This window comes from Equus przewalskii, chromosome 2 (assembly GCF_037783145.1).
Source record: "Equus przewalskii isolate Varuska chromosome 2, EquPr2, whole genome shotgun sequence".
Classification (NCBI taxonomy): Eukaryota; Metazoa; Chordata; class Mammalia; order Perissodactyla; family Equidae; genus Equus; species Equus przewalskii.
This window is the reverse complement of record NC_091832.1, coordinates 112,131-121,606: the sequence shown is the minus strand read 5'-3', so window position 1 is coordinate 121,606 and position 9,476 is coordinate 112,131. Positions and strand designations below refer to the sequence as shown.

The 9,476-nt window shown below is 47.3% G+C and overlaps 1 pseudogene; it reads left to right on the top strand.

The window, feature by feature from the left end:
- Nucleotides 1-5,384: 5,384 nt before the first annotated feature.
- On the top strand, nucleotides 5,385-7,945 carry LOC103564166 (small ribosomal subunit protein uS5 pseudogene; annotated as a pseudogene).
- Nucleotides 7,946-9,476: the final 1,531 nt, after the last annotated feature.

The following is a 9,476-nucleotide window of genomic DNA, read 5'->3' as shown; positions in this document are numbered from 1 at the left end:
CGTTCACGGTCACAGATATTATCCAGGTGCAACTATGGCAGGTGAACAAAGAGGGAGAAGCCATTATTCCTCCACTGAATCTGATGATGCCAAATCTGGCCTTGTTCAGCTCATAACCGTCATGGACAAAATTTCTGCTCCCATGAATTAAACTATGGTAACCTTTAACATACTGAACAAAGGACAAACATGTTTTTTGAATTCAATGAGCAGATGAGATATTCTCATGTCTATTCTAAAAAGTACTTTAATATGCAAGACTACTCAATGGTCATCAAGATCAGACCCAATCAGCCACTGTTTGTGCAAATTAATGACACTTAGCAAGTACTAATATATGCGTGCACATATATATAAGAAACAATATTTGTATATAATACATAAAAATTCAAATATTATGTATTCGTATTTAATATAAAATCATATTAGGCAACACACCATGCTTAAATCAGAAGCACCTTGGTGCAAATAGGTTACAGACTTTTTATGCAGTTATCATGACGGGATGATATTGTCAACCAAGTGGAAGTTGTTAAGAAAACTCTCAAGGAGAAATCCGGACTATGTGTAATGATGCATGTTTATTAGAAGGTCTCTCCCCTTGCTTACAATCAATGTGAAAATCAGCATGACTAGTATTGTTAAAAATAATAAATCCAGGGGCCGGCCTGGTGGTGCAGTGGCTAAGTTCACTCATTCTGCTTCTTGGTGGCCCGGGGTTTGCCGGTTCAGATCACAGGTGTAGACATGGCACCGATTGGCAAAAAGCCATGCTGTGGTAGGCATCCCACATATACAGTAGAGGAAGATGGGCATGGGTGTTATCTCAGGGCCAGTCTTCCTCAGCAAAAAGAGGAGGATTCGCAGTAGTTAGCTCAGGGCTAATCTTCCTTAAAAAAAAGGAAAAAAAATAATAAATCCAGGCCACTACCAAATTTTTTATGAGAATGTGATAAGGAAACATTGTGAATCACAGGATCCAAACACAAGGATGATTTTTAAAATACCAGCCATGGCATGCTGGTTAAGACCATTTAAGATGAAATATATTAGAATTTAAAGCTTCACAATATTAAAGAGCCAAGACAGTGGCTGCTTTTGGTAAATTAGTTACCTTCACTGCATATAAATTTTTTCCTATTAAAATGCAAAATCTGAAGGCATTTAGTTTAATTTTGTATATCTCTTTTCAAAGGGTGAAATTAAAATATCTATAATTTTTTAAATTATAAGCCTTTTTCTCATAAAGATTGATATTTTCATCTGTAGATTCTGCATTGCACATCTCTTTACTTTTTGTTCTTTATTTTCTACATCAGAAAGTATATTCCTGTCAATGAAAATAATCCATAACCAATCTATAAATGAAAATTTGGGAAAGTTTATTCTGAGCTGAAGTCTGAGGACCATGGCCCGGGGCCTTTCTTCCCGAAGGAAGAAAGGGCACCAAAGAAGTGGGGTGCACAGAGTGGTTATATACCCCCAAATAGGATGTTTCACATAGGATTGAAATGTCCCTTTTACAATAGTCACGAGACTGCTCTGTTGGCACAGCGATTGATGGAAACAGCAGGTAGGTCTGCTGTCTTGGTGGACACAGCAGGGTGGCAGGTCTGCTGTCTCGAGCTGGGTGGTCACAGGTGAGCTGGGTGGTCAAAGGTGAGTACAGCAATCAGTTCCTGCCTAAGGAAAGATCCTTATCCCTAAGGAAATGCCAATGTGGGGGGAAGTTGCACCTTTATCTTAAGGCCATTTGTTCTTGCCATAGGAAATGTCTTAAAGCAGATATACAATGCGTGTGCTCAATGGCCATGTCAGGCCCTTTTGGAAAAAACAAAGTCAGGCCGAATTAGGTTTATACCAAATGGCTTCCTCATATACTCCCATATATCCTATTGCTTACCATTTCAATTTGTCATTCCTATGTCTTGTTAAGGCTTTACATTTGATGAATAGAAATGGCAAGCAATAGGATATATGGGAGTATATGAGGAAGCCATTTGGTATAAACCTAATTCGGCCTGACTTTGTTTTTTCCAAAAGGGCCTGACATGGCCATTGAGCACGCGCATTGTATATCTGTTTAGACATTTCCTATGACAAGAACAAAGGCCCTTGAGGTAAAGGTGCAACTTCCCTCCCCCTCCCAACGTTGGCATCTCCTTAAAGATTAAGCATCTTTCTTTAGGCTGGGAACTGATTGCAGTGCTCATCTGTGACCACCCAGCTCGAGGCAACAGACCTGTCACCCTGTTGTGTTCACCGAGACAGCAGACCTGTCTGCTGTTTCCATCAATCACTGTGCTGACAGAGCAGCCTCATGACTATTGTAAAAGGGACATTTCGATCATATGTGAAACATCCTCTTTGAGGGTATATAATCATCTGTATACCCCCACTTCTTTGGAGTGCTCTGTTCCTTTGTGGAAAGACTCTCCCGGATTATAATCCTCACATTTTAGCTCAGAATAAACTCACCCAAATTTTCATTTATAGATTGGTTATAGATTATTTTTGTTGACACATTCCTCTAACATATTTCAAAGGTACTTTCTCACATTTTGATTTTCCTCCAACCAGAGACTCAGGGACCCAGCTACCTTCAATTTGTGGATTTGCCACCATCAATATGTGGCTTCAACTCTGGGTATGCTTCTTGGGTTTATTCGACTCAGTTGTAAAGGGGAAATATGTGGCACATCTTGGGGCACGTTTCTATGGCCTGGTCCCATACACAGCCAATATCACACCCACCCCATTTCCTTGCTGAGGACCACACTGCATGGCCACATACTGAACAGCAGAGAGGCTGGGAAAGGGGATCTTACTGTGGTGCTAGTGGGAAAGGAGAGAATTGGTGAATACGAACTCTTTTGTTTTTGAAATACGTGCACAAATGCTATTTTTAGAACAAACCAATTTTCTTGATTGCACACATTTTATTCAACAAAAAAATGACTGAAAATCTGATGCACAAATTAATCCCAGGGAACAAACTTATGAAAGAGAACAAAGATATCACTCATTAAGGTTCACAGCATCACTGGCTCCTTGAAAAGCTGATCCACAGTGACTATCAAAGGGCAGATGTTTTCTAAAGTATAAGAAAGTATACTACTAACAGTTGTAGTAACAGGCATGGGTTGCTGTGAACGCCATCGCCCGGTCGGGATGAGACATCCTCATGTGTCCAGGATGGGAGATGTCGCTGTCACTTCACATGCAGAGAGGCAGGCCAGGGAGCTCACTCCTCCACGTGCTCTGAGCACCATGTACTACCCTGCAGTCTCTACGTCATCGTTATGTGGACACACAGGTTACATTCTCTAGTTTCAGATAAATTAATCCTTACAAAATGTACAAGTGGCTGAAAAATATTCCTGCAAGGAAACAATCAGGTTAATGCCAAGATATGATATGGAACAAAGATCAACTTAAGGATTGAAAAGAAACCCAAACAAAACCAAAACCAAAACCAAACCTGATGGAGATGAGCGAAACCTGGGAGAATTCAACACCAGACAACTTTCTATAAAATACTGTGTGAGAGGAACTTCTTCAGGCTGAGGTGAAATGACAGAGCAGCCTGCAACCTCAGGAACAGAGGAAGGGCAACAGAAATGGTCATCTCTGGATAACAGTGAGGGCCTATTTCTCTCCTCTTAAATTATTTAATACACGTATGACTTTTGAATGAAAAAAGTACACCACAGTCTCAGAGGGTGGCATTCAAATCATATAAAGGTGACATGTGTGACATCTCTAACAGAGTGGAAGGTAGAAGAATCTGTGTGGCTATAGGGCTTCAACATTTTGTTTAACTGCTAAAATGCTAAGTCTAATTAAACTGTGGAACAATTCATATACACAATGTTATTCCCAGGACAACTAAAAATCATTACAAATCCATTCAAGAAAAACTGGACAACTTCAATAGTCCTATGTGAGGAAATTTTAATAAGGCAGCAAAAACATTTAGCACACACAGTTTTTGTGACAAGTGATTTCTCTTGGTTACCTTCCCAGGAGTACGTCCCACCCCAGGTCCTCCCAAGTCCTCTGCACACACACCCTTCCCTCCAGAATCTTCGCATGAGCCCGTTCTTCCCTCACACGTTCCAAGGCTGCATCCTAGCAACAGGCCACACGACACACACTTTGGCACTGGCCCAGCTGGCAGCTGAAGGAGAACCTCGGAGCCCAGATCTCCACTGAAGGACAGACCTCCCCCAAGTTCTCTATGCGCTGTTCCGTGGGCAGGCTGTGCCCCTCAGCCCTGCCCCGGGCACTGGGGTCCAGCACCTGACAGGAGGGCATGGCCACCTCCAGTCCGCTCACTGTGTCCACTGACTTCCCTTGGCTGGCCGGGGTCCCCCAGCTGTCCCTGACCCTGGGTCTACTCCCAGGCCATCCCACAGGTGTCCAGTGACCTTGCGTCCATGCTTTCTCATAGCATCTCTGAAAGGATGCTCCATGATCCTGTAGACCTTGCCTTTTTTCTGGGGTCCTGACCTCCATCTGTAGGCCTGGCCATCAGAGGAAGGTGGTGCTGTCTGCTCACACCTCCAAGACATCCTGCAGCTCAGCATCTGCTGGGGGCAAGGCCTCACTCTGTGGTCCAGGAGCAGGGAGTCACCCCAATGCCACCCACAACACCCAGGTGTGCCCAAGGTGGCTGCACAGAGAAGACTGTTGGGGACCTTGGAGAGAGTGGGAAATAGATTCCAAAACAAGAAGATGACCAGGCAGTTACAGAGAGGCAGGCCAATCAGGAAAGGGGCCCTGATGGCACTGAGGGTGCACAGCCCACTTTCAGGTCCCTGGGTGCCCAGGGAGGCCTCTGTTCCTTTGTGACCAGGCCCAGGCCTCTGCAAAGAAATGTCCACACCACAAGCTCAGAAGACAGATCCAACCAGAAATCCCAGACCTCCTGTATGAGGTCCAGCCCCAAATGAAATGCCATCACGAGCTCATATAGCTCCACCTGAGGGTTCCCGCCAGTGCAGAGGAGGAGGGGTCCAGTCACATCCCACACCTGGCTGCCCCAGAGGGCCTCAAAGAAAGTGAGCGAGGAGGGCCCTGCTTTCCCTCTGCAGCCTCAGAGCTTTCCCAGAGAAAGACCCAGCAGGGAAAGGATGCAGAGGCAACAACAGGGCAGACACAAACCCAGAGGAACTGCTCACCCACACCTGACAGTTGCAGGTCCTGAATATGCAAGGTTCATCTGGGGCCACACGGGTGAGGGAACCCTCTGAGGCTGCTACCACCCCGAGTTGGGTTTTTGAGTCACTGCTGAAGATCTAGACTTGGAGAAGGAAGCAGCGCTCCAGCGCATCAACAGTGCATTGCAGGGTGAGACCAAGGTCACCTGGGACTGTGGTGCCATGCAGCCGTCCTGTGCTGTCTCCCTGCCTGCTGCAGGGACTGCTCCTCCATCAGCCCGTCCCTCCAGCCCCCAGCATGACCCACAGCTGGAGAGACGCAGGAAGATCTGGGACTTCCTGGGCCCTGTGGCCGTCCTGGACTCTGATAGAGCGGCCAGTACTGGGCATCCTCTACCTCAGAGGAGACACAGCTCACCATGCCTCTCTTCTCTCTCAGAGCCCCTTCCAGGCTCCTCTTCATACTCACTGCCTCAGCCCTGTGCACCCTGCTGACCCCCGCTGCCTCCCCAGGATCAGGCAGGGCTGACCTGTCTGCTAGGTCCCTGAACCCCTCCGCCCCTGCTCCCGCCCCCACACCAGGCATGGAGTGTGCAATCAGAAGCCCAACTTCTGACTGGCCTGCCCCTGCAGCTGCTGCAACATCCCCTCCCCTTCCATGCTGAAGCCCATGTGGGGGCCCCCTCTGAATGGGGGGAGGAGGCCATGTGCAACCCAAGGCTTCAGTCACAGCAGGTGCCAGTTCTGCTCCCCCGGCAGCTCCCAGCAACTCCAGAATGGAGTCTCCCACACCCACGTGCATAGACTCTCCAGTCTTCACCTTACAGACCCACCCCTCTTCACTAATCCCAGTGCCCTTCCCTCCACTGGCCTGCCAATCACTCCTGTTCTCAATTCCAGCCTCTCAACCAGCATATCTGCAGGCCTGACTCCCCAGCCAGCTTCTGACATGGAGGTCACCCCCAGGGACACCACTCATTCCCCTAGCCTCTCCTCTCAGGGCCTCCCCATGGCTCCTGTCAGAGCTTCTTCCCTTCTGCCCAGGTGCTCCAGATGCCACCAGGGACAGCACAGCCTCAGTCACAGTCACCACCAGCTGCTGGCACAGAGGTTCTGCAGCCCCACCCCAACTCTGACACTTTCTGTTAAGCCTGGAACCACTGCCCAGCCCATATCTGGGGCCCGTGATGGGCAGCAGCTCGGAGCCACCACCATTCACAGCTCTCCCCAGTAAGGACAACTGGCAGCTCCAGTGCCAGTCTGGGCTCCAACTACTGCTCCAGGCCAGCCAGCCTTGGGCAGCACCACATGGGCAGCTTTTGGGGATTCATCACCCACACCTTCCACCTTGGGCACCCATACTAGCACCTGGTCAGCTTTTGCTGCCACCCTAGCAATATTCCCTTCTGGTACAGCCACTGTCCTCGGCTTTGCAGCTGCCAGCTACACACCCAGCACTGTGACCAATGCTGGGCCCAATACCAGGCAACAGCACAAGCCCAGCCTCCTTCAGGGATAGTGGGAATGTAAAGAAAGCAATGTCTGAAAAAGAGTAGAGGTAGAACCACCAGTACTTGAGACTGGTGAAACTTGTCCATTTCCTCACACTTTGACTACAGGTTATAATAAAAGCAAGTCTCAGACCAAATTCTACCCCTTGTACAGAATGTATTAAACATGTATCTGCAAGCAAGCACAAAACAGTTCATACTACATGATAAAAAATCCAGCTCTGTGTCCTCTTGAGTGTTCTAATGACCTTTGTATAAAAGTCCACTTGAAGCTGACTTGAAAATATTCCAGAAGCAGATTCTATTAACCTGATTCAGATCCCAGATGCAGACATGGCACTGCTTGGCAAGCCATGCTGTGGGAGGCGTCCCACATACAAAGTGGAGGAAGATGGGCACGGATGTTAGCTTAGGGTCAGTCTTCCTCAGCAAAACGAGGAGGATTGGCAGTAGATGTTAGCTCAGGGCTAATCTTCCTCAAAAAAAAAAAAAAAAAGAATATTATATCATGGTTAAATTTCTACATTTGATAGCTGCGCTGGAGTTGTTAAGAAAACTCCTTTGTTCTTAGGAAATACACAATAGGGTTGAAGGGACATGGTCTGGGCAGGGCTTGACATCAAAGAGCTCTCTGAGGCAAAGCCAAGGACAAGAGGTGGCTCCTCATAACTAAGCTGGGCCTCATGGTCAGGACATGAAGATAAAGTCCTTGCAGGAGGTCTATCTCTTCTCCCCATCAAAGAGTCTGAGGTCACCAACCTTGTTCTGGAGACAGCCCTCAAAGACAAGGTTTGGAAGATTAGGCCCCTACAAAAGCAAACCTGCACTGGCCAGCAGACCAAGTTCAAGCATTTGTCACCATCAGGGACTACAGTGGCCACGTTGGTCTGGGTGGTAAGTGCTCCAGGGAGGTAGCCGTTGCCACGCACTGGGCCACCGTCCTGGTCCACAACTCCATAGACGCAGGGTGGCGAGGCCACAAGTGGATCAAGTTTGGCAAGCCCCACACCATCCCTTGCAAGGTGACAGACACCTCTTGGGGTCTCTGTGCTGGTGTGCCTCATCGACGCCCCTGGAGGCACCGGCATCATCCCGGCACCTGGGCCCAAGGAGCTGCTGAGGATGACTGGTACGGACAACTGCTACACCAAGGCCAGAGGCTGTGCTGCCACCCTGGGCAACTTTGCCAAGGCCCCTTTGCTGCCCTCTCCAAGATCCACAGCTCTCATCCCACCACCTCTGGAAAGAGATGGTCTTCACGAATCTCCCTAAGAGAAGTTCACTGACCTCCTAGTCAAGACCCACTAGTCAAGACCCACAGCAGAGTCTCGGTGTAGAGCATCCAAGCTGCAGCTGTGGCTGCCACATAGTGTTTTTATACAAGAAAAATAAAGTGAATCAAGACTGCAAAACAAAATCCGTTGTGAGACGTGTTAACTATATCTGGACCTCATCGTCAGAGACTCTGATTCAGCAAGTGCTGCTGCTGGAGTGACTCTCAGACCACTCAGGCACACTGAAATAGCATCTTATTGTCATCTTCATTTTTCAGTGGCTTAGCAAGACCATGCAGAGAAGGGTCTCTTATTGCCCCATACTAGCAGGTTACTTGATCTGGAAAAAGAGTTTGGTCCCATGAAACTAGTAAATACCCTGACACTGACAAATAAAAATGGCAAGTAATAGGATATATTGGAGAATATGAGGAAGCCATTTGGTATAAACCTAATTCAGCCTGACCTTGTCTTTCTAAAAGGGCCTGCCCGAGGCTGTTGAGCAGGCATTGTGTATTTGCTTTAGAGATTCCCTATGGGAAGAGCAAAAGGCCCTTGAGATAAAGGTGCAACTTTCCTCCCCCTCCCAATCTGGTGTCTCCTTAAGGATTAAGCGTCTTTCCTTAGGCTAGAAGCTGCTTGCTGTGCTCACCTGGGACCGCCCAGCTGGAGACAATAGACTTGCCTCCTGCTACACCCACCAAGACAGCACACCCACTACCCGCTGTGTCCATCAAGTGCTGTGCCCACAGGGCAATCTTGTGACTATTGTGGGAGGGACATTTCAATCATATGTGAAACACCCTCTTTGAGGGTATATAACCATCCTGTGTACCCCCCGCTTCTTTGGAGTGCTCTGTTCCTTTGTGGAAAGACTCTCCCGGGTTATAATCCTAAAATTTAAGCTCAGAATAAACTCACCCAAATTTTCATTTATAGATTGGTTCGTCGACAACACAAACTCCTAATGGTCCAGGTAGGTAAGACTGCCAGCCAGCAAGTCCAGAATTCTAGCAAGCCTGTCCAGAGCCCTGTGCTCCCCCTGCCAACTGATACTCACATGCTTCTGTTTGGAAGGAAACTTTTTCTTTTAATCTTCTTTTTTATATTCTGCATTGTTAGTTATTTCTTGGTTCCTCACACAAAACGTCTTTTTCGCTTGAACCATTTCAGGCCCTCGATAACTGTCCTTGACTATTACAATGCCCTCAAGTCCTGCAGAAATGCGCTCTGCAGACCCCAAAGGAGTTAACCGCCTGCACAGATTTCCTTTTACCAAGAAACGAAATCCGTAAATCGCAATGTCTCAGACTTCATTCAACTGAAATGTAGATTATAAAACAGCATTTGATGAATGAAGAAACAGGAAATGGCAAGATGAATTCAAATGAAATATTATTGGAGAACTGAAGTTTTTAAATATATTTGAATCTTTTTTTCCAGGAAGCGGACACTAATTTCTGCAAGGAAAGAATGACAATAGCACAACTCTTTGAAAGCAGTGTTTGCACAGCTGTCCGCGTGAAGTC